The following is a 22,223-nucleotide window of genomic DNA, read 5'->3' as shown; positions in this document are numbered from 1 at the left end:
GTACTTAACAGACTACTGAATCAGCACTCTAAATATAATTAATAAAATCTCTAAGACCAAAGTATTGAATTGTTCAAAGTTATCCAAAGTGTGTTAGACATATTTAACCAAACGAACAAAGTGCCTGTACCATGCAATGAAAGACACAGTGTGTACTCCTGGAGTGCTCTTTCACATTAGGTTATTTATAGAAGGAAAAGTTAGAACTCTGAAATCAAAGTTTCCTGTTGTCACAAAAATTTCCTCTTCCCATTAAACTAGCAAGTCTACTACTAGAACACACAGCTTTCAAAACTGAAAACATAATGGGGCATGGCGTGCTGGCTCACCTATACTCTTAAAACTTGGGTGGCTAAGGCAGAATTCCTGAGTTCCAAGCTAGTCAGTGCCACAGAATGAGAACCTGTCTCTAAAACAGAAACTCAACAGGGCTTGAGTGATCAGGGAAATTTGATTCATTCAAAGATATGAGCACTCATGACAGTGCAGGAAACAGAGCTTAAACTCAGATTTGTTCTACTTAGATTTCAGATAAAAATTTCTACATCAAAAAGGATTTCAAAAATTATTTCTGTAGCTTAAAATTTCCTCTCAATATGGTTAATCAATGGTATTAGTTAAGTACTGATTTAAAATAATCTAATATGGGGGCTGGAGAGATGGCTCAGTGGTTAAGAGCACTGGCTATTCTTCCGTAGGACCCAGGTTCAATTCTCAGCAACCATATGACAGTTCACAACAGTCTCTTACTCCAGTTCCAGGGGATCGGACACCCTCACAGACAAATACAGACAAAACACCAATGCACATAAAATAAATAATTTAAAATAATCTAATCTAAAAGTATCATGAAAGGTATCTCTAACAATACCATTTGTTGCCAAAAACAAATAAACAAAAAACCACACACATCATCCCCACCCATTCCCCCAAAAAGGCCAATCATCAAAGTAGTATTCTACGCATCCAGGCATATATTACTAGTCTATCTCTTAGTTCTTATTCAGACATCCTAAGAATCTTCTTTAAAATCATACTCCAGAAAAATATGAATCTCTAAGAGTTAAGATATAAAAAGGAAAATGACTAAACTGATCCTAAATCTTATTATGGAATCAAAATTAAGTCAATAACTAGCCTTGCTTGATTATAACTTTATCTTTATGCTAGGTGGTGGAACACGCCTTTAATCCAGCACTTGGGAGGCAGAGGCAGAGGGATCTCTGTGAGTTCGAGACCAGCCTGTTCTACAAGAGCTAGTTCCAGGACAGGCTCCAAAGCTACAGAGAAGCCCTATCTTGGAAAACAAACAAACAAAAACAAAAAACTTAAGATTCTCTTGCCTTAACCTCCCAAGTGCTAGGATTACAGACATACTATGTCTAACTTTAAAATCTTTATGATTATGAGAAAACTAGAATTAGGTTACAAAATTAATCTCATGCATTGATTAAGTATAAATTCTAAAGAATAATCTAGCTCTATTGCCCCTTCCACTATAACAGGTAGCAGAACTGATTCATAACTAACCAGCCATGTCTTAACAGTCTTTATGTTCCCCACTAAAAGGTTATTCAGAACAAGAAGCAGTCAGAATACAAAGAAGCATTAGGAACTTCCTGGAGAACTAAAAAAAAGTTCTGTATCTTAACAGCAGGTCCCATCAGTCATGAAGTATATGTTCCAAGATCCCGAGTGGATGGCAGAAACTACAGACAGTAGCAAAATCTACATACGAGTACTGGAATACTTCAACAGTTGATGATATACCCCAGTGGGCTAAGTGAGTAATAGGCAGGGAACACAATAACACTAAAACAGAAAGTGGTACTAGGTTGTGGGTTGCTGTGACAGACAGACCTGACTATTTCAGAGATGACTGTTGAACTTTGGCTTGTCTTGGGGTTTCTCTTTCTGTGATGAAATACCAGGACCAAAAACCAATAGGGAAGAGAAGGATTTATTTCATCTTACAGCTAGCTTACAGTCCATCATCTGGAGATGGCAAAAGTGTTCAAGACAGGAAACTAGAGGCAGGAACTGATGTACAGGTCACAGAGGAACACTTCTTACTAGCTTGTCCACCATGGCTTGTTCAGTCTACTTTCCTATAGCATCCAGAACCACCAATCCAGGAGAGGTGCCACCCACAAGTGAGCTGGGCCCTCCCATATCAATCAATCAATCAATCAATCAATCAAATGTACCACTTGCCCATATGGCAATGTGGAGGTGCATTTTCCAGTTGAGGTTTCTCTTCCTAAATGACGCTAAGTTTGTCAACTTAAAATGACATAAACCTAGCCAGGACAACCTGGAAAAGCCACCAAGTACTCAGAACTCAACAGTCTGCTCTGCAAGAGCTTATAAGAATGCTGAGGGCTCTGCAGATGATAGAAACCTCACCCTTAAAGTTTCAGAAAATGTTTGGGGAGTCCCTTAAGGAGTACTGGAGTTGAGCTTGGTGGGACAAGCCTTTAATCCCAGCACTCAGGAGACAAAGGCTAGGGCTATTGGATATCTATGTCTGGGGTCAATATGGTCTACATGGCAAGTTCCAAAACACGTAGAACTGCATGGAAAGACCCTGACTCTATCGGGACCATATGATATTTTTAATTAAGTATCTGTGCTTCTGGTCAGCAGGAGCTCAAGAATTGGCTGTGATTAACAGGATACTAGACCACTAAAGTGAAACCTTTGCTATGACGACAGAATTAACAATCAGCTGAGACTAAGACACCAACGTAACACACAAGCCATGGTCCAAAGAGGGAGAAACATTGATTTTTTTCCACCTTCAGGATCCTGAAATGGGAGTACTTCATGCTGGCAGTTGAACTTGGTAATGTGTAAGCACTTCCCAGGTGTACTGGTTCTGAAAACATAAAGGGATCATGGGGAGATGAGGCTTGCTACCATGCAGCAGAGTCAGAGTCCCTGAAAAGAGCCCAGGAGAGGTGATGGTGCAGCCCTGCAGCAGCAGAGACCCCAGCATTTTGGAGATACCAGTACCATGAAGCAACCACAAGGATAGCAGGAGCTGTGGAGTAGAGCCAGTTGAGTCTGTGGGGCAATCTGTGTGTGCTGCCAACAGCAGAGCTGGAGAAATGAAGCCCTTGGGAATTCAAAAGATCATTAGTGAATCCCCACTGGACTCGGGTTTTGCTTTGATTTTTAACTGTGACCTGATTCTTCCCTCCTGGATAAAGTATTTACTTTTTTCTATTATTATTATTATCATTATTATTATTTTACAAGAGCCCATAGTTAAAGAGACTAAAATTTTAGGGAAACTGAATACTTTTGAAAAACTTTGGATGTTTTAAAGAAACTGAATGTTTAAAGTATTTGAATTTATTTTTTTTTATTTTTTATTTATTTATTTTTATTTTTTATTTATTTTTTTTTAAGACAGGGTCTCTATGTATGACCAGGCTGGCCTTTAACTTAGGAGCACAAAGATCTCTCTGCCTCTGATAGGATTAAAGGCAAGCACTACCTAAAACCAACTATATGTTTGATTTTTTTTTTAAGAAGTGGGGTTAAATATTGGCATGTTTTATATTGTGATGTTAATGTTAATTAATATGACATCTTGGGGACAAATAAGAAAGGAAAGGTTCTAGTAGAATACTGATTTGTTTGTATGTTAAGCTGACAAGGGATCAATTACTCTAGCTAATTTTATGTCAACTGACAAAAGCTAGTCCTTTGAGAAAAGAGAACTTCAATAGAGAAAATAACCCCCACCACCCCGCCCAGACTGGTCCATGAACAAGCCTGTGCCAAACCTGGTGGATAGATGGGTTTTGTGTAAGCAGTAAACTGAGAATCAAGGAAAAGCAAGTCCGTAAGCAACACTCTGTGGCTTCTGCTCCAGTTCCTGCCTCCAGGTTCCTGCTCCAGTTTCCCTCAGTGATGAACTTATCAACTGTGAGGTGAGAAAAGTTCAAACATTTTCCTATTCAAATTGCTTTTGGTCATGGTGTTTTATCACAGCAATAGAAACCCTAAGACATCATGCATGTATATACACAAACCCGGGGAAGTGGGGGAGCATGTGCACATGCTACTAACAGAGAACTTTGAAAATAAATAGCAGGTAGACTGTATAATGGGGAAGGTTAAAAAAAAAATAAGGTGAAGTTGGGTCTGGAAGGCAAGCCTGTAATACCAGCTACTCAAGAGGCAAAGGCTCACAAATTAAATGCCGGTCTGGGTAAATAAAAACACTTTTAAAAAAGCTAGGATGTACCTCAGTAGTGATGTGCTTGCCCACAATATGACAGACCCTGAATTCAATCTTCAGCACTGTAAAGACAGATATGAATAGATGGATGGATATACGGACGTATGTACGTACAGACAGATGAACAGGCAGATAATACGGAGATAAAATGGTACTCAACATTCCATTAGGTTTTCACAAGACGGATGGACAAACAGATGGACTGATAGATGTAGGGAAATAAGATGGTGTTAAACATTCCATTAGGTTTTCTCCTGGTTTTGACCCAAGATTGTGCCAAAGAGAAACTGTACTAAAGTTGTGTGTGTGTGTGTGTGTGTGTGTGTGTGTGTGTATGAGACTCAAAAAAAGCATAGATGCTTTCAGAACAAATTACAATTTAAATCACTACTCAAGTCCTAGGATCAACCTACACACATGGGAACAAAGGCAAATAAACCTAGCAAAAGCTTTAAAAACCAACAGGTAATGGAACCCTTGCTTACAATTATAGTCTACCCAGGTTGATTTGTCTACTAAAACAAATCATCATCTTCAAAAATGTCCAAGATGGAATTCTATGTAACCAGACACAACAAAAACAAATTCTTACCAATACTCAAAAGAAACAAAGTAGATTTTTAGATGACCAAGATATTACAATGATCAAAGATCTTTAGGGGCCAGGTTCAGCAGGGTAAAGGTACTTGCCACAAAGCCTGATGTGATGGAATTCACATGATGGAAGGCGAGAACTAACTCCTACAAGCCATCCTCTGACCTACACACACACACACACACACACACACACACAGTAAATAGTAAAATAGTCATCTCTTGAGAGTAAACATTTGAAACCAAGACAAATGAAACAAGAGGGAAACCTGGAACTACAGAAAACAAGAAAAGCAAGGGTAAATACCTGAATAATTACCAAGAACTACTCTTCTCCTGAGTTGTTAAAAACATAAAACTGTCCTGTAAAATAAAAGAACTTCTGGAGGCATCACAATCCCTGACTTCAAACTCTACTACAAAGCTACAGTACTGAAAACAGGCTGGTATTGGCATAAGAACAGACAGGAGGACCAATGGAACCAAATAGAAGAACCGGATATCAATCCACACATCTTCGAACACCTGATACTTGACAAAGAAGAAAAGAATATCAAATGGAAAAAAGAAAGCATATTTAACAAGTGGTGCTGGCATAACTGGATATCAACATGTAGAAGAATGAAAATAGACCCATATCTATCACCATGCACAAAACTCCAAATGGATCAAAGATCTCAACATAAAGCCAGCCACACTGAACCTTATAGAAGAGAAAGTGGGAAATACGCATTGGCACAGGAAACCACTTCCTAAATATAACCCCAGCAGCACAGACACTGAGAGAAACAATTAATAAATGGAACCTCCTGAAACGGAAAAGCTTCTCTAAAGCAAAGAACACGGTCAACAGGACAAAATGATAGCCTACAGAATGGGAAATGATCTTCACTATCCCCACATATGACGGAGGTCTGATCTCCAAATATACAAAGAACTCAAGAAATTGGTCACCAAAAGAACACATAATCCAAAAAAAGAAGGAAAAATGGAGTACAGACGTAAACGGGGAACTCTCAACAAAGGAATCTAAAATGGCTGAAAGACACTTAAGGAAATGTTCAACATCCTGAGTCATCAGAGAAATGCAAATCAAAACAACTCTGAGATTCCATCTTACACCTGCAAGAATGACCAAGATCAAAAACACTGATGACAACTTATGCTGGAGAGGTTGTGGGGAAAAAAGGGAACACTTCTGTATTGCTGGTGGGAATGCAAACTGGTATAACCCCTTTGGATGTCAGTGTGACGATTTCTCAGAAAGTTAGGAAACAACTTTCCCCAAGACCCAGTAATACCACTTTTGGGTATATATCCAAAGGATGCTCAATCATGCCACAAGGACATGTGCTCAACTATGTTCATAGCAGCATTGTTTGTGATAGCCAGAACCTGGAAACAACCTAAATGCCCCTCAACTGAAGAATGGATAAGGAAAACGTGGTACATTTATACAATGGAGTACTACACAGCTGAAAAAAATAACAACAGCTTGAATTTTGCAGGAAAATGGATGGAGCTAGAAAACATTATTTTGAATGAGGTAACCCAGACACAGAAAAAAACAATTAGAAAGAACTTAGACAACAATGAGGACACTAAAAGAGACTTACATAGATCTAATCTATATTGGAAGTAGAAAAAGACAAGATCTTCTGAGTAAATGGGGAGCATGAGGACCTTGGGAAAGGGTTAAAGGGAAAGGGAAGCAGCGAAAAATGTAGAGCTTAATAAAAAATCAATAAAAAAAAAACCCTGCTGAATCAAAAGTGGTAACACATCAAGGTGAGGGAAGTGTTAAATATATAAATATATGTAGAGAACAAAAAGAAAAATAGTAAAAATGATTCCAACCACATCAAAATTCCATTAAATATAAGCATTAAAAAGTAATAAACCAGCCAGGTTTTAAGTTATTATACTTAATGCATATACAGAGTTTTATAACTAACACTATTGCAATATTTAACTTGTATGTATGTGTTGGGGCAGTCAGAGGACAATATACAGGAGTGAGCTCACTCATTCCATCATGGGATCCTAGGGATCAAACAATTAGTCAGGCTTTGGCAGTAGGTGCCTTTACCTTTTGAACTACCTTGCTAGACTAAGTTTTAAATCTTTGTCTTTTCTCAGTCTTATTACTAGGGATGTGTTGTTTGTTTTTAACGACAGGATATCACTATGTAGCCCTAGCTGTCCTGGAATTCACTATGTAAATCAGGCTGTACTCCAACTAAAAGATTTGCCTACCTCTACCTCCAGTGATGGGATTTCCCACCACACTAAGTTTTGATTTAAGAACAGGTCTCTTTGTAAGTCCTGGAACTCACTCTGTAGACAAGGATGGCCTGGATCTCACAGAGATCCTCCTGCCTCTGATTCTCATGTGCTGTGATTAAACTGCATATCACTACACTTGGCTTCAGCTTTGATTTTTTTTCTTCAAACATATGAGTTATTTTTTTAACATTTATTTATTTATTATGTGTATAGTATTCTGCCTGCATGTATGCCTGCAGGTCATAAGAGGGCACCAGATCTCACTATAGATGGTTGTGAATTATCATGTGGTTGCTAAAAATTGAACTCAGGACCTCTGGAAGAGCAGCCAGTGCTCTTAACCACTGAGCTATCTTTTCAGCCCCGACTTTGATTTCTAATATTGTAAGGCAACCATTTTAATCTTTTAGTTTGTTTCTTCTAGTATGTTTTCATCTTCAATAATATGCTTATAACCTTAACTATTAGTTTCCATCACAGATATTATTGACATCCTAGCAAGTTGATTCTTCCCTTGGTTTTCTTGGAAATTTCAGTCATAGTGTTTAGTTAAACCATATTCATTGTTTTTAAATTCCAAGATAGAAAAGGGATTACCACAGCAGTAGTAGAATTCCAGCAAAGCTACAAACAGACATAAGTTTTTCCAGTTCAGAGAATGCTAAAAGCTTACCTAGCACAGTGAACCCGAAGATTCACAAAGATCTTTTTGGAATATCAAGGATATACAACCTAAAGAGAAAATCTCAGTAAGACACACAACCAGGCTATTGTCAATTGTATCAGCAACAGTGAAGACAGAAGGCAGTGTCTTCCACAAACATTCCAATCTATAAGTTCCTGTCTAGACAATCTCACAATCATCCCTGAAAGAATTTCTAAAAATTATTAGGGTCACAACAAATAACATCTTTCAAAATTTTTGCAGTCAGATTTAGGATAAGTAGTCTTAAACAATAAATCTAAGAATCAAGCTAGGCGGTGGTGGCGCACACCTTTGATCCCAGCACTTGGCAGGCAGAGAAAGGCGGATCTCTGTGAGTTCTAGGCCAGTCTGGCCTACAAAACCAGTTCCAGGACAGCTAAGTCTGTTAAACTGAGAACCCCAGTCTTGAAAAACCAAAAATCTAAAAATCAAAGCCTGTGACAGACACAGGCAAACAATGATAAAGTGTACAGCAGAAAATGTGTGCTAAGAAAAAGAGGGAAAGGCATGCTGATAGATTAAGTAAAAAGGGCTTCAAGTAGAGTGCAGAGTGTAGATTCAATTGACCTCAATACCTGAGTGCCCAGAGCATCTGACTGTTGGGTATGTTAGAAACCAAAGCTGCAGGTATAACTCAACATGAAAAAACTCTGGATTCAAATCCAGCACAAACACACAAAAAAGACTAGAGATGGCTCAGTAGTTAAAAGCACTGCCTACTCTTCCAAAGGACCTAGCTTCAATTTCAAGCACCCACAGGGCAGGCCAAACTGTCTTTAACTACAGTCCCAGGGGATTTGATGTCCTCTTCTAGCCTCCATGAGCACCAGGAATGCACAGGTACATAGACATGGTAAACAAAATGTTTACCAATACACATTAAAAAATTAATTTTTAAAAAGTACTAGTGATGCCAGGAAGTGGTGGCACATGCCTTTAATTCCAGCACTCGGGAGGCAGAGGGAGATGAAATCTGTGAGTTTGAGGCAAGCCTGGTCTATAAGAGCTAATTTGAGGAAAGGCACCAAAGCTACACAGAAAAACCCTGTCTCAAAAAACAAACCGAAACAAAAAAAAAAGTAGTAATGATTATAATATACTACTTGAAGTATCATTTGATGTTTTAAAACCATGAATGAATTTAATGGTATTAGTTAAACTCAAATTAGGGCTAAGGATGTAGATAGCTTAGTTGATATAATACTTGCCTAACATACACAAAGTCCTGGGTTCAAATCAATCCCCAGCACTACATATAAGCAGGCAGAGCAGTGCACACCTGTACTCCTAACCTGTAACTGCTACACACAATAGAGGTGGAAGAAGCAAAGTCAGTTCTTGATATGAGAGCTGTCTCAAAAAACAAAACAAAAAATTCAACCTATAAGCAACAGGGGAGGCAGAAGGAGGTGTATCTCTGTGAGTTCCAGGACAGCCAAGGCTGTTTCACAGAGAAACCCTGTCTTGAAAAACTGAAAAAAAGAATTCATTAAGATAGGTATAAAGCCATGCAAGGTGAAAGCAGTGATTTGTGCCTATAATCCCAGCATTTGGAAGGTAGAATGAGAAGATTAGGAACTCGAGGTCATTCTTGGTTACATAGAAAATTGGAGAAAAACTGAAACAGAATTTTGGATAAATGTAAATTAAGAAAAGCAGAATTGTTTGTTTGTTTGGTTTTTCAAGATACGGTTTCTCTGTGTAACAGCCCTAGCTGTCCTCAAACTAGCTCTTGTAGACTAGACCAGGTTGGCCTCTACCTCACAGAGATCCACCTGCCTCTCACTCCTGAGTGCTGGGATTAAAGGCGTGTGCGGCCACCACCTGGTTAAAAACAAGCAAAATTTTCTCAGACTAACAAAAATCTGAAAATGCCTAAGACCCATCAGCAAGTATACAAAGAAACAATACACAGCACTGGTGTAAAGAAACTAAAACTTTAAAAAAAAAATCGCTTTACTTATAAAATTTAATAGAAAACTATATATATGTGTGTGTGTATATATATATACATGTATATATATACTAAAAACAGAATGAATTAAATGGCTAACAACTAGACAAATGAAAAACCAATGTAGACTATACAGAAAAAAAAAGAAAAACTAATATGACAATATAAGAAAATACTGTAACTGTTAAATAGTGCACTTACTATAGAATGTAAAGCAAGAAATTCAGAGAAGACAGACAGCATCTGAACAGAAAGAATAAGCACAAACAGGATTCAGTTGTAGATTTAAATACACTGACAGGGACTGAAGATAAAGTTCAATAAGAAAGCACCTGAAAATCACCAGCATTATAAAAACTAAAAGACAGAAGAAATGGGAGTCTAAAGTTAACTGAAATCAAGAAAATGCTATTTAAAAAATCATTATGAGCAAGAATAGTTTTAAAAATATTAATTTAAAAATGTTCTTTAAAAATTTATAGCATTACTCTTGAATCTATTTTCATAAAGACATAAATTAATCAAATTTGTTGAGTCATCACAACATTTTTTTTTTACATTTACTTAGGAACAGAGAGCACTCATGTGCCACAGTGTACATGTGAAAGTCTAAGAAGAATTTTCAAAAATAGTCTCCTTCTACTGATAAGTTCTAGGGATCAAATTCTGCTCATCAATTTTGGTGGCTATCTTACAGTCCACAACATTCATTCTTATTAATGTAAACTAGATGTATAAAGTAATGAACTTCACTATAACACTTTCATACATGCGTCTCATGTATTTGAATCATGTCTACTCCTACATCACCTCTAACCTTCTCTCACACAATAACCTTATTCTCCCCTAATCACGATCCTTCTGCTGTCAGAAGTCTGTTTTCCTCCTTTTCTAATCCCATGCACACTGCATTTCTGAAGATAAGAAAGGTGAAAAACAGAAGTTATGCTAATAGTGGTACATCCAGGATCAGATCCTAGATTCCTTAAATTCACTTTTTTTATTTTCATTTTTATTTATTTTTATTTCATGTGTGTGGGTGTTTGACCTGCGTGTATGTCTGTATGAAGGTGTCAGATCCTCTGGAACTGGAGTTACAGACAGCTGTAAACTACTAGGTGGGTGATGCTGGGTATTGAACCCAGAACCTCTGGAAGAAAAACCAGTGCTCTTAACTGCTGAGCCATTTCTCCAACACCACAATTTTTCCTTAAAAATTCTGCTTTGGGCTACTAGGTTTGACAATTTTCAAAAAATTGCAGATTCATGACAAATGCTTTTTAACGTCCCATATTAAAGAGAGGTTAAAAATAAAAGTTTGTGATTTAAGGAACTATAAATTACCTAAATACAATAGAAGAGAATGAATTATAAAATATGAAAGAAAAAAATTTAGCCAAGATTAAGGACAATTTAAACCCCAACTTTGTTTTGCAAAACTTAACTCAAAACACACTTCCTATAGTTTATGCTATAAAGTTTCACTTCAAAAATATGCTTTCATATTAGATCTCCCCAATATAGTATATTAAGATTATAACTAACCACAACTATCTAGGCTCTAAATCCAAAACTCATGCCAAGGACATTTAAATATTAAGTTTTAAGTCATTTTGAAAGCTTACCGATCTTCACTGAAGATCAAATACACATTTTTATCTAACTTTTTACTTGAGCAACAGTACTAATCTATCCAGAAAAAAAGCAAATCACTTTCCTTACAGAAACAAAGAAACACAAATATCATTCATCATTCAACTATACCTACAGTACCTTACTTTACAACCAACTCTACAATATAAGCAACCTTTCTGTACGGTATAGTTTAAGGTTTTTGTTTGGAGAAGTGTTTTGGAATGGTGGGGACCAAATCCAGTGCTGTATGCATTTAAGGCAAGGGAATCATAGCTTAAAATTTAAGCTCTTAAATTTTACCTATAATTTAGGCTTTAGAAAGCACTATAAAAATTCTATTTAAAAAGCAACAGCAAAAACAATGAGTAGCTACTACTACAATTGCTGTTGTATAGCATATCTATGTTAAAAATATTTAAATAGAATCCCTTACAATTTCTCAAAGACATTAGCAAAAGAAAAAAAAACACATACAACAACCTGCAAGATGCAGATTGCTTCTGCCATATACATAAGCAAATCAATCCATCTTTCCTACTTCTCCCGTTTCCAAAATAGGAACCTTTTTCAATATAACTGCCCAAAAATCAACTTGGTTTATACTAATATTCACTATTAAATCATCTCTAACCACTCAATATTTCTAACAAATATAGTACTAAGTACCTCTTATTAATCTAAATGCCAAGTAGTAGGCTTCTGTTTAAATAAAATAAGGTAAGAGTATATATAGCTCAGTAGTAACCTTACAATACACATATATGCTATGATCATGGTCCCAAAACTACAAAATAAATCCATGCTCTTTACAAATAGTTTAGATTTGCTTTCCTAGAACAGGCTTTCCCATAAAAGTATACAGAATAAATCCTAGGCCTTTAAATAATGAAGTATTGCTGCTGGTGTGTGTGTGCACTTATTGATCCTTTAATGACTTGTCTTTTGAATGATTCTGTCCTACCTTTGCTGCTGCAGCCCGCCTGTCCTTTGCATCACTGAATTCAAACTTCTGGAAGTACCCAAAATGCACTGTAACAGACAGATGGACAGATCAATGGGCCACAGCGGCAAAGGCCAGAGAGACAGACTTGATAAATTAAAATCAAGGTATATCAAGGGGAGGGGAAAACCAAAAAAGGGAAGTGGGGAAGTATCTGCCTCTATTCTATAGCAAAATTCTTGAACTTGAAGTCTGTTAACTGTCCCATATTCATTCAATATTCTTTTTGCTTTTCTTGCATTTATTCTATCTTAGTCAATTGAAACTGAACCTCACATAGTCTGATCCCGAACTTCTAATCCTATTCTCCCCACCTCCCCAATACTGGAATAACAGGTATGTGCCATTATACTTGATTTTCTGTAGTGCTATGGGTTGAGCACAGGGCTTTGGGCATGTACTCTACCAACTCAGCTATACCCGAGCTCCAAATAAAGTATTCTTAATGACAAATTATTTCCCGCAAACACAGTAAAGTAACACCAATATAGCAGGCAAAAAAATTCATCAGTATTTAATGTAACAGATACAGCAGGCACTTTCATAACCCTGTTTCTTCACAGACAACAAATTATATTTAAATGTTCTACAAAAAAGTTAAACTGTCAAATGTCTATATGCAGAAAATTTCTACTGTACACTAATGTCTTCGTATTCAAGGTGTACAATTCTCAGCTCCTTCTCCAGCATCATGCCTGCCTGCACCACTACCATGTCCCACCATGATGATAATGGACTAAATATCTGAACTGCAATGCAAGCGAGTCACCCCAATTAAATGTTTTCCTTTATCAGAGTTGCCGTGGTCATGGTGCCTCTTCACAGCAATAGCAACCCTAAGACAGGTGACAGGCACCCAGGCCCATTACATTACAATAGTAAAGCATTTATATATAAACTCTCAACTAAAATTTAAAAAGCAAAGTAGAATCTGACGTATAACTTCAAATTCATATTCACATTTTAAGAGGCTTCTACTTAATACTCCAAAATACTAGTTTAAGTCAGCCTAAGTATTACGCTGTTAAATTTTAGTCAGACATTTCCCATAAATGCCCATTTCACCTGTCTTTACCAAAAGCTGTCTACAGGCAAAAGAAATATTTTTTTGCATGAATCTAAAATAAAGAAAGGATTTTAAGAAATTTAAGGAAAAGTTGTCAGACAGTGGTAGCACACACCTTTAATCCCAGCACTCAGGAGGCAGAGGCAGAGACAGGTGGATCTCTGTGAGTTCAAGGCCAGCCCTGACTACAGAGCAAGTTCCAGAACAGCCTACACAGCGAAACCCTGTCTCGAAAAGAAAGGGAGGAGAGGAAAATGGAAGAGGAGGAGAGAAGAGGAGGAAAAGTTCTCCTCCCCCCATTTCTAGAGGATCTACCATTGTAATCCATTAAACCAGGAGCAAGTAAAAAAGTGTAAGTCCTGAAAAAAGTCACACTTACGAAGATTCCGCAGACTGACTAGGACTTCCTTGGATACGGGGAAATCAACATTACAGACCAGGAACCAAAATTATCTTGCACTATCTTAAGGTCTATTAATAGGCACCTATTATCCACCCATCTCTGTATCCAATCTAATTTCCTTTTGACTATTAGGTTAAATCTTTAGAATGAGTAATTAGCAGATTACTAGCTTCCATCCATTCAAAAGCTAAGACATACAGCATGAAAGATTTCCCATATTTGATGTAACTCATCTGAGTTCCCCATTAATGTATGGCAAACATACTGGCTTGAGACTTTCATTTGTTCTGACTAGAAAAGGTTCCAATAACCATTTCCACAGTGGAATCTGTCATTCAGTTACTTGAATCTGTAGTCCTTCATACCTGGCTTAGACAACCATCTCTAATTCTGGAGCAAGATAATAGTAACCAAATACAATGCATGATCTTTGCCAAAAAGACATAGACTGAGGGACTGGGGATGTAACCTGGTGATTGAGAAAGGTGTTTTTAACCTAGTATTGTGAAAGCTATCCTTCTCCACCCATTTCAGACCATTCTTCCTTGCTAGATTAGTCTAACAGAATTCTCACCACACTTTTATTTCCATGATCAGTGACCAACAGGTGCTTTTGCACTAGTTCCACCAAGTTGAAATGTTTCAAGTTGTTTAACACTGTCTTAGGGATTAAGTCTATTTTAACAGCACTATCCTAAATCTTTCAGAAACAGGTCATGCTGCCTACTACTAATTGACTGTGTCCATCTCCTATCACTCAATAATCTAGAATGACAATCTGTTTCTTACTGTTCATTCAATACCCAACCACTGCTCCTGCCTTTGTCTGCTGCCTCCTACTCTTTTTCTGTCTACTAAGTTATTAATCATTTTTCTTTTCCTTTCTTTCTGGAGTCAAATTCTCCTTACATAATCCTAGCTGTCCTGGAACTCACTGTGTAGACAAGACTGGTCTCAACCTCAAGAGATTTGCCTGCTTCTACCTCCAAAGAGCTGGAAGTAAGGGTGTGCACCATGAACTAGTATGTAACCCAGGCTGGCTTCAAACTCACAGCAATCCTATTAGTTATAGGCATGAGCCACCATGCCCCAGGTTATTTTGTTTATTTTTAAGTTAGAGGTTACAAAGGAAAACGAGTCATACAAGCATCAACATTCAATTTCCTGACTGTTTTGGACATCTAAGGAGAAAAATTAACCTGACTCAAAGTTTATGCTGTTTCAGGCAGTGGCGGTGGCACATGACTTTAGTTCCAGCACTCAGAGGCAGAGGCAGGCGGATCCCTGAGAGTTCTAGCCAGCCTGGTCTACAGAATGAATTCCAGGGTGACCAGGGCTACACAGAGAAACCATCTTAAATTTCAGCCTTTAATACCAGCACTCTGGAGGCAGAGGCAGGCAGATCTTTGTGAGTTCGAGGACAGCCTGGTCTACAGAGCGAGTTCCAGGACAGCTAGGGCTGTTACACAGAAAAACCCTGTCTTGAAAAACCAAAAATAAATAAATAAACGAATAAATAAATAAATAAATAATAAAAATTCAAAGTTTGCGTTGCAATTTCAATGTTCTTCATTTAACCTAGCTGGAATCCCTAAAAAGGATAAAAACATTTTTTTAAAATTCAGTTACCTAGTTAGTACTATTTAGCAACTGCTTTTATTTTTATAAATGCGGAGTCAGAGAAGCACACAGAACTCAAAACTATTAATAAAACAGTTACACAAGATGAGTGACTTATTCACTGGTTACTGCAAAACCTACCAGTATCTCCAACAAGATATAAACAAGCAAATCTGCCTTAGGTATTTATCTGGCATTTACTTAACTGAGCACGGTGTTCATACGCTGCTTTAGTGTTCTACCTTATGAAACTAATGCCTGAACACACATGCACAGGCACAAATTCAAAATATCAATGCAAAACAATCTCCCTAATCAACAATTTGTAAGAAGAGTGTTTTATTCTGGATTCTATACACCCCTGAAAAAAAAGTTAACACATTCTCCAATGTGTTAAATGTCTTTTAAAATCACAGAAAAGCTTATTATGAGGCAGGTTTACAAATTTAAAATTCAATACTACAGGGAGACATTAGCATATGGAGAACTTAAGTCAAAGGTACTCAAACAAGAAAGGCATTCGCTTCTAAAAGCTGTGGAAATTTTAATAACATATATAACAGGGAAGTAGAACTCCATAAACAGCCATCACAACCATGAAGATCTCTTCAATCTTTTTCATCTGATTACGATAACCAGAACTTCTATTGACTCCAGCATTAACCCAATATTTAAGCAAGCTTAGTGTCATCCCTAACTTTTCAATTCTTGTTTAAATGTTACATTTTAATTTTTTATTTAAGATTTTTATTTTATGTACATTAGTGTTTATCCAGCATGTATGTCTGTGTGAGAATGTAAGATCTTTTCGAGTTACAGACAGTTGTGAGCTGTCATATAGGTGCTGAGACTTGAACCTGGATCCTCTGGAAGAGCAGCTAGTGCTGAACCAGCTCTCCAGTGCCTTTTTGTTTTTCAAAACAGGGTTTCTCCAACCTTTCTCAAGACCCAATAATACCACTTTTAGGTATATATCCAAAGGATGCCCAATCGTGCCACAAGGACATGTGCTCAACTATGTTCATAGCAGCTTTGTTTGTCATAGCCAGAACCTGGAAACAACTTAAATGCCCCTCGATTGAAGAATGGATAAAAAAAAAAATGTGGTACGTTTACCCAATGGAGTACTACACAGCAGAAAAAAATAACGACAGCTTGAACTTTGCAGGAAAATGGATGGAGCTAGAAAACACCATTTTGAATGAGGTAACCCAGACACAGAAAGACAATTATCACATGTACTCACTCATAGGTGGTTTTTAAACATAAAGCAAAGAAAGCCAGCCTACAAACCACAATCCCAGAGAACTTAGACAACAATGAGGACACTAAGAGAGACTTGCATAGATCTAATCTACATGGGAAGTAGAAAGTAGAAAAAGACAAAATCTCTTGAGTAAATTGGGAGCATGAGGATCTTGGGAGAGGGCTGAAGGGGGGAGGGGAGAGACAGGGAGGGGAGCAGAGAAAAATGTAGAGCTCAATAAATATCATGGAAGAAAAAAAAATCCAAATCTAACCGAGCTCAGAACTCTCCGATCACTCCAATATGTTGGACACAAGGAGAGACCGAGTTTGCAAACTTGTATAAGAATCAAGGCCCTTTGCTTTTATAAAAACAAAACAGGGTTTCTCTGTATAGTTGCCCTGGAAACTTGCTCCGCAGACCAGACTGGCCTCAAGCTTGAGTACTGAGATTAAACACCCAGCTTATACTTTCTTATGGGTAGTTAGAATACTTTGTGAAATTTGAGGTCCTATTGGCTTTAGTTGGATAAAACGCAACATTACCAATCAAGCTTCAAATATTGTCATATATTCTAAGAACTCAGCTATAACTATACCAAGGAAATATGAGTAGAGATGAAGATGAAAATGAAAACAAAGAAGATGAAGATGGAAGAGGAAGAAAAGACAACAATGACAATCACAACCACTAGTAATAGTAATAAGTTCATCTAAAATTCTCTAAAGGTCTATGTTCTTGGGCCAGGACAGATAGCTCAGTTGGTAAAGAGTTTGCTGTACAAATACAAGGACTTGAGTTTGTATCCCAAGCACACACACAAAAAGCAGGGTATGGTAGCCTGCTTTTAATCCTAGCACTGAATGACAGAAACACACACACAAAAAGCAGGGTATGGTAGCCTGCTTTTAATCTTAGCACTGAATGACAGAAACAAGAGGATTGGGGGGGAGCAGGAGGGCCAGGCAGTTAACCAGTGACCCTGCCTCATAAAAAGAAAGCCAAGGAGATTGCTCAGCAGTTAAGAGCATTCATTGCTATGGCTGAGGATCCAGATTTGACTCCCAGCATTCATGCTGTAGTTTACAACCATTCCTAACTCCAGTTCCAAATAACAAGGAATCTTCTCATCTCTATGGACACCAGGCATGCACATGGTGCACATACATAAATGAAGGCAAACATTCATGCATACAAAATAAATCTAAAATTAAAAAAAAACAGTTGGAGTGATAAAGGAAGACACCTCACTTCTTCTACACAGGTACTGTACAACTCCACACATCATATAAAATTAGGTGTAGGCCTAGTTCAAGCCTAGTTGAAATGTAAAATCTTAAAGATAGACCTCTGACTCTATTTAATTAGACTTGTCCTGGTCACAGCAATAAGGTCACAACTCAGAATGCATTGACCAGCTCTGTTCAAGTCAGTCTCAAGGACATAGGAAGGGAAAGGGGTAATAGCAAAGCAAAAATTTTCAAAACAAGACAAAAAGAATTCACATGCGTGTTTTTTACTGTTATATCTTATGACCACTTGGACAAGTCATTTAATTCCTCTCACCTTCAACTTCCTTACCCATAAAACAACGAAATACTATCTATCCTTTTTTGTTATATTTGCTTGCTTTTTGAGAAGGGTCTCCCATCACCCTACCTGATTTAGAACTCAGAGTGTTATGATTAAAGGCACATCATCACCCTGCTTGAGTTTTCTTTTCTTTTTCAATGTTTTTTATTTATTCTTTGAGAATGTAATGCAATATATTTTAATTCAATTCTTGCCACTCCCAGATCTTCCTCCACTTTCTTATGCACCCCACTCTGTCGTCTGTGTACATGCTCCATTTTCTATCACCCTTTTCTGGTTGTTTTAAATTTTCTGATACCTCTTTGTATGTGTGTCCTACAGGCATTTGTATTTATGTGTTCCTGTGCCTCTATCTGGAGGCTTTGCATTCACCAAGCACTTTGTTTTTTGGGGCAGGGTTACTTACTGGCCTGCAACCCACCAACTAGCCAGCAAGTCACAGAGAAACTCCCCCACCTCTCCAGCACTAGTATTACAAGCAGGTGTTGCAGGAGGTCCTTCCGCTCCTCCAGCCAATAGCCGCTGAGATACCAGCCCATTGGGGCGTGGTCTTTCTCTTTAAAAAAGCGGCTACTTCCCTCCTCACGCTCCTGCTCCGTTTCTGGCAACTAGACTCCTTCCTGATTGCGCAGAAGGCTGTTGTCTGGGACGGTGATCTGTAAGTTTTTTCTCCTTTAAATAAATACCACCCTATTCATCATAATTCCAAACTGGTGTGGGATTGTTTATGACTTACGCCTTCAAGCATGCATCATCATGCCCTGCTTTTTTTATTTTAATTCTAAGGATTAAAGTCAGGTTCCCATGTTTGAAAGGTAACCACTAGCACCGGGCTGTGGTGGTGCAGACCTTTGTGAGTTCAAGGCCAGCCTGGTCTACAAGAGCTAGTTCCAGGACAGGTTCCAAAGCTACAGAGAAACCCTGTGGGGGGAGGGAGGGGAGTAACCATTAGCTTGACCAAGCTCTATTACATCCCTAATTTCCAATATTTCTAAAAAGAGCCTTGTAATAACTGCTAACTGTATCTAATAAGACTATACTATTTTCCTAAAATCTAACTTGTCCTTTTAGAAAGGAAGACTGCAATGGGCCACTATTCAAGAAAGGAAATACCAGAACCCACACCAGAACCGTCATCTTGTGAAAATAGCATTTAAGGGACTAGGGCTATAGTTCAAAAACAGAGCAATGTATGAGGGCCTTGCAACTAACTTACTAAAAAAAAAAATCACAAACTAGGGGGCTGGAGAGATGGCTCAGTGGTTAAGAGCATTGCCTGTTCTTCTAAAGGTCCTGAGTTCAATTCCCAGCAACCACAGGGTGGCTCACAACCATCTGTAATGGGGTCTGGTGCCCTCCTCTGGCCTGCAGGCAGACACACAGAATATTGTATACATAATAAATAAATATTATTTTTAAAAAAAACACGAACTAGAAGGACAGGTCCCTGGCATAGAGTAGCATACTAAGACTCTTAACTTTGGAAACCATGCAAAACCATTACCAAAACTAGGACACAAATGAATCAAAGTGGGCATAGTAAATTCTGAGTTATTGCCTTTATTATCAAGTTGCATATAGACCACTCTGCTTTCCTACACTCCGGGCCCTGAAAAGAAAAGGAATATACTTTGCTCATCTTTGCATAACTACTACCAAGCACATATATCAGGAGAAGCATATGGATTTAAAGGATGATTATAGATTTGGAGAACATAAGGAATGAGAATTATATGGTAATTTCAGAGACAACAAAATCCACAAAAGCCAAATTAAAGACAAACAGTGGCCTAAGAAAAGCCAAAGAACAATCCAGAAGTAAACCCTGCAATGGGCATAGAAAACAGCTGAGGTAACAAGAACTAAGGCTGGTGACCCTTACACCTGAAGTGACTTTTTTCTCCTAAGGGACCTTTCTTAGTACTTCTGGGAGCAAGCAACTTGACCATTTATCACAGAAGGATACTGCTGAGACACAGCTTGGTATATGTGACCTTACTACCCCAAGGTGTTCACATTCAAATACCTAGACTCTGAGACTATATAATAATGCAAGGGGAAATTAACATTGCAAATAGAAGTAAGGCTAATACAAGCTGATCTTGAAGTAAGATAGCCTATAAGATCCATGTTAGTCCTTTAAAATGGAAAAAAAAAGGCAGAATCAGAAATCTGAAGATGCTCTGATGCTAGAGAATGGAGGAAGGTCTGAGATCAAAGTATGGGGCATTATCTAGCAGTGAGAAAGGACAAAAATAAATCCTCCAGAAAAACAAAGGCTGCTGACACCCAACCCAGATCTTTAGCCTGAGAGCCAATTCAAACTTCTGATCTTCAGTACTACTTAATAATGAATTTGTATTTTAAGTCACTAAACTTTTGTGATTTATCAGAGCAACAGTAAGAAAATAATACACACACCAGGTAACGGTGGCAAACACCTTTATCTCAGCATTTGGGTAGCAGAGGCAGGTGGAACTCCTAAATTTGAAGCCAGCCTGGCCAACAGAGCAAGTTCCAGGGCAGCCATAAAGAAACCCTGTCTCAAAAAAAAAAAAAAAGAAAGAAAGAAAGAAAGAAAAAGGCAGTAGGAAGTGATTCAGCTGATTCAGGTACTAGAACTCAAGCAGCTCGAAAGGTCGGGCCTATAATATCAGCTCTCAAGAGTCACAAACTCAAAATCAGCCTAAATAACTTATCAAAACCCTGTCCCTTGGGGCTGGATAGATGGCTCAGTGGTTAAGAGCTTTGCCTGCTCTTCCAAAGGTCTGAGTTCAATTCCCAGCAACCATATATATGGTGGCTCACAACCATCTGTAATGAGACTTGGTACCCTCTTCCAGCCTGCACTGTATACATAATAAATAAATATTAAAAAAACAAAAACCCTGTCCCAAAATTTAAAAGTTAAGGGGGGCAGACAAAAAAAAATTAAAAGTTAAAAAAAAAGGACAAAGTGTGGAGGCAAATGCCTATAATCCTATAATCCCAGTACTGGGGAGGTAAAGGAGATGATCAGCCAGGTCATCCACAGCCATATAATTTCCAGTCCTGTGGGGGCTATGTGAGACCCTGACTCAAAACAAAATGGTTGTGTTTCTATTTTTTAAGTGGCAGTGTACTTTGCTTAGCATGCATGAAGTCCTAGGTTCAATCTTTAGTACCTAGAAATACTTTTAAAAGTAACCTGTGAGATGGTTCACTGGGTCTGATGAACTGCATCTGATCTCTGGAACTCCCATTTAAAAAGCAGAATGTGGTGTTATGGATATATTATAATCCCAATACTCCTGTGGTCAGAGATAAAAGAACTGCCTAGAATAGCACACTGGCCAGCTGGTCTGGAGTATCCAATAGAGACCCCACTTCAATAAGCTGAAAGGAGAAAAATTATTTCCAAATTGTTCTCTGATCTCCAATAACTGCCATGGCACTCACAAGCCTATGCTTAAGACAAACACACACACACACACACACACAAAAAATGGAGCAATACCTGAGAAGGGATCAGTAGAACACTGTCACTTATACCAATGAATCAAAGAGAAGGCCAGGCATGGGACACACTTATAACACGAACATTTGGGAGGCAGAAGCAGGAAAATCACTGCAAGTTCCAAATCAACCAGAGTTATATACATAGTGAAAGCCTGTCTCAACATTACAAAACAAACAAAAATAGAAATTTTAGAATTGGAAGTTAGAATACCTTCCTCTGGAAAAGCAGTCAGTGATCTTAATCACTTGGCTATCTCTCCAGTTCCCTAAAATGCTGGGCTTTTTTTGTTTTGTTTTGTTTTGAAGTTCTTTTCATTTTAAGCACTTGAATTAAAGTTTTGCTGTTAGCAGGGTATGATTACTGGCCTAT

General features: G+C 37.9%; 1 protein-coding gene across 2 annotated transcripts in view; it reads right to left on the bottom strand.

Annotated features, from left to right (window-relative positions):
• The window catches only part of Arih1 (ariadne RBR E3 ubiquitin protein ligase 1), a 99,040-nt gene that overhangs the window by 68,566 nt on the left and 8,251 nt on the right, over positions 1-22,223 (bottom strand). The gene's annotated exons all lie outside the window — the stretch shown is intronic.

The sequence above is a fragment of the Microtus pennsylvanicus genome, chromosome 3 (assembly GCF_037038515.1).
Source record: "Microtus pennsylvanicus isolate mMicPen1 chromosome 3, mMicPen1.hap1, whole genome shotgun sequence".
Lineage (NCBI taxonomy): Eukaryota > Metazoa > Chordata > Mammalia > Rodentia > Cricetidae > Microtus > Microtus pennsylvanicus.
This window is presented reverse-complemented; position numbering and strand designations above follow the sequence as displayed.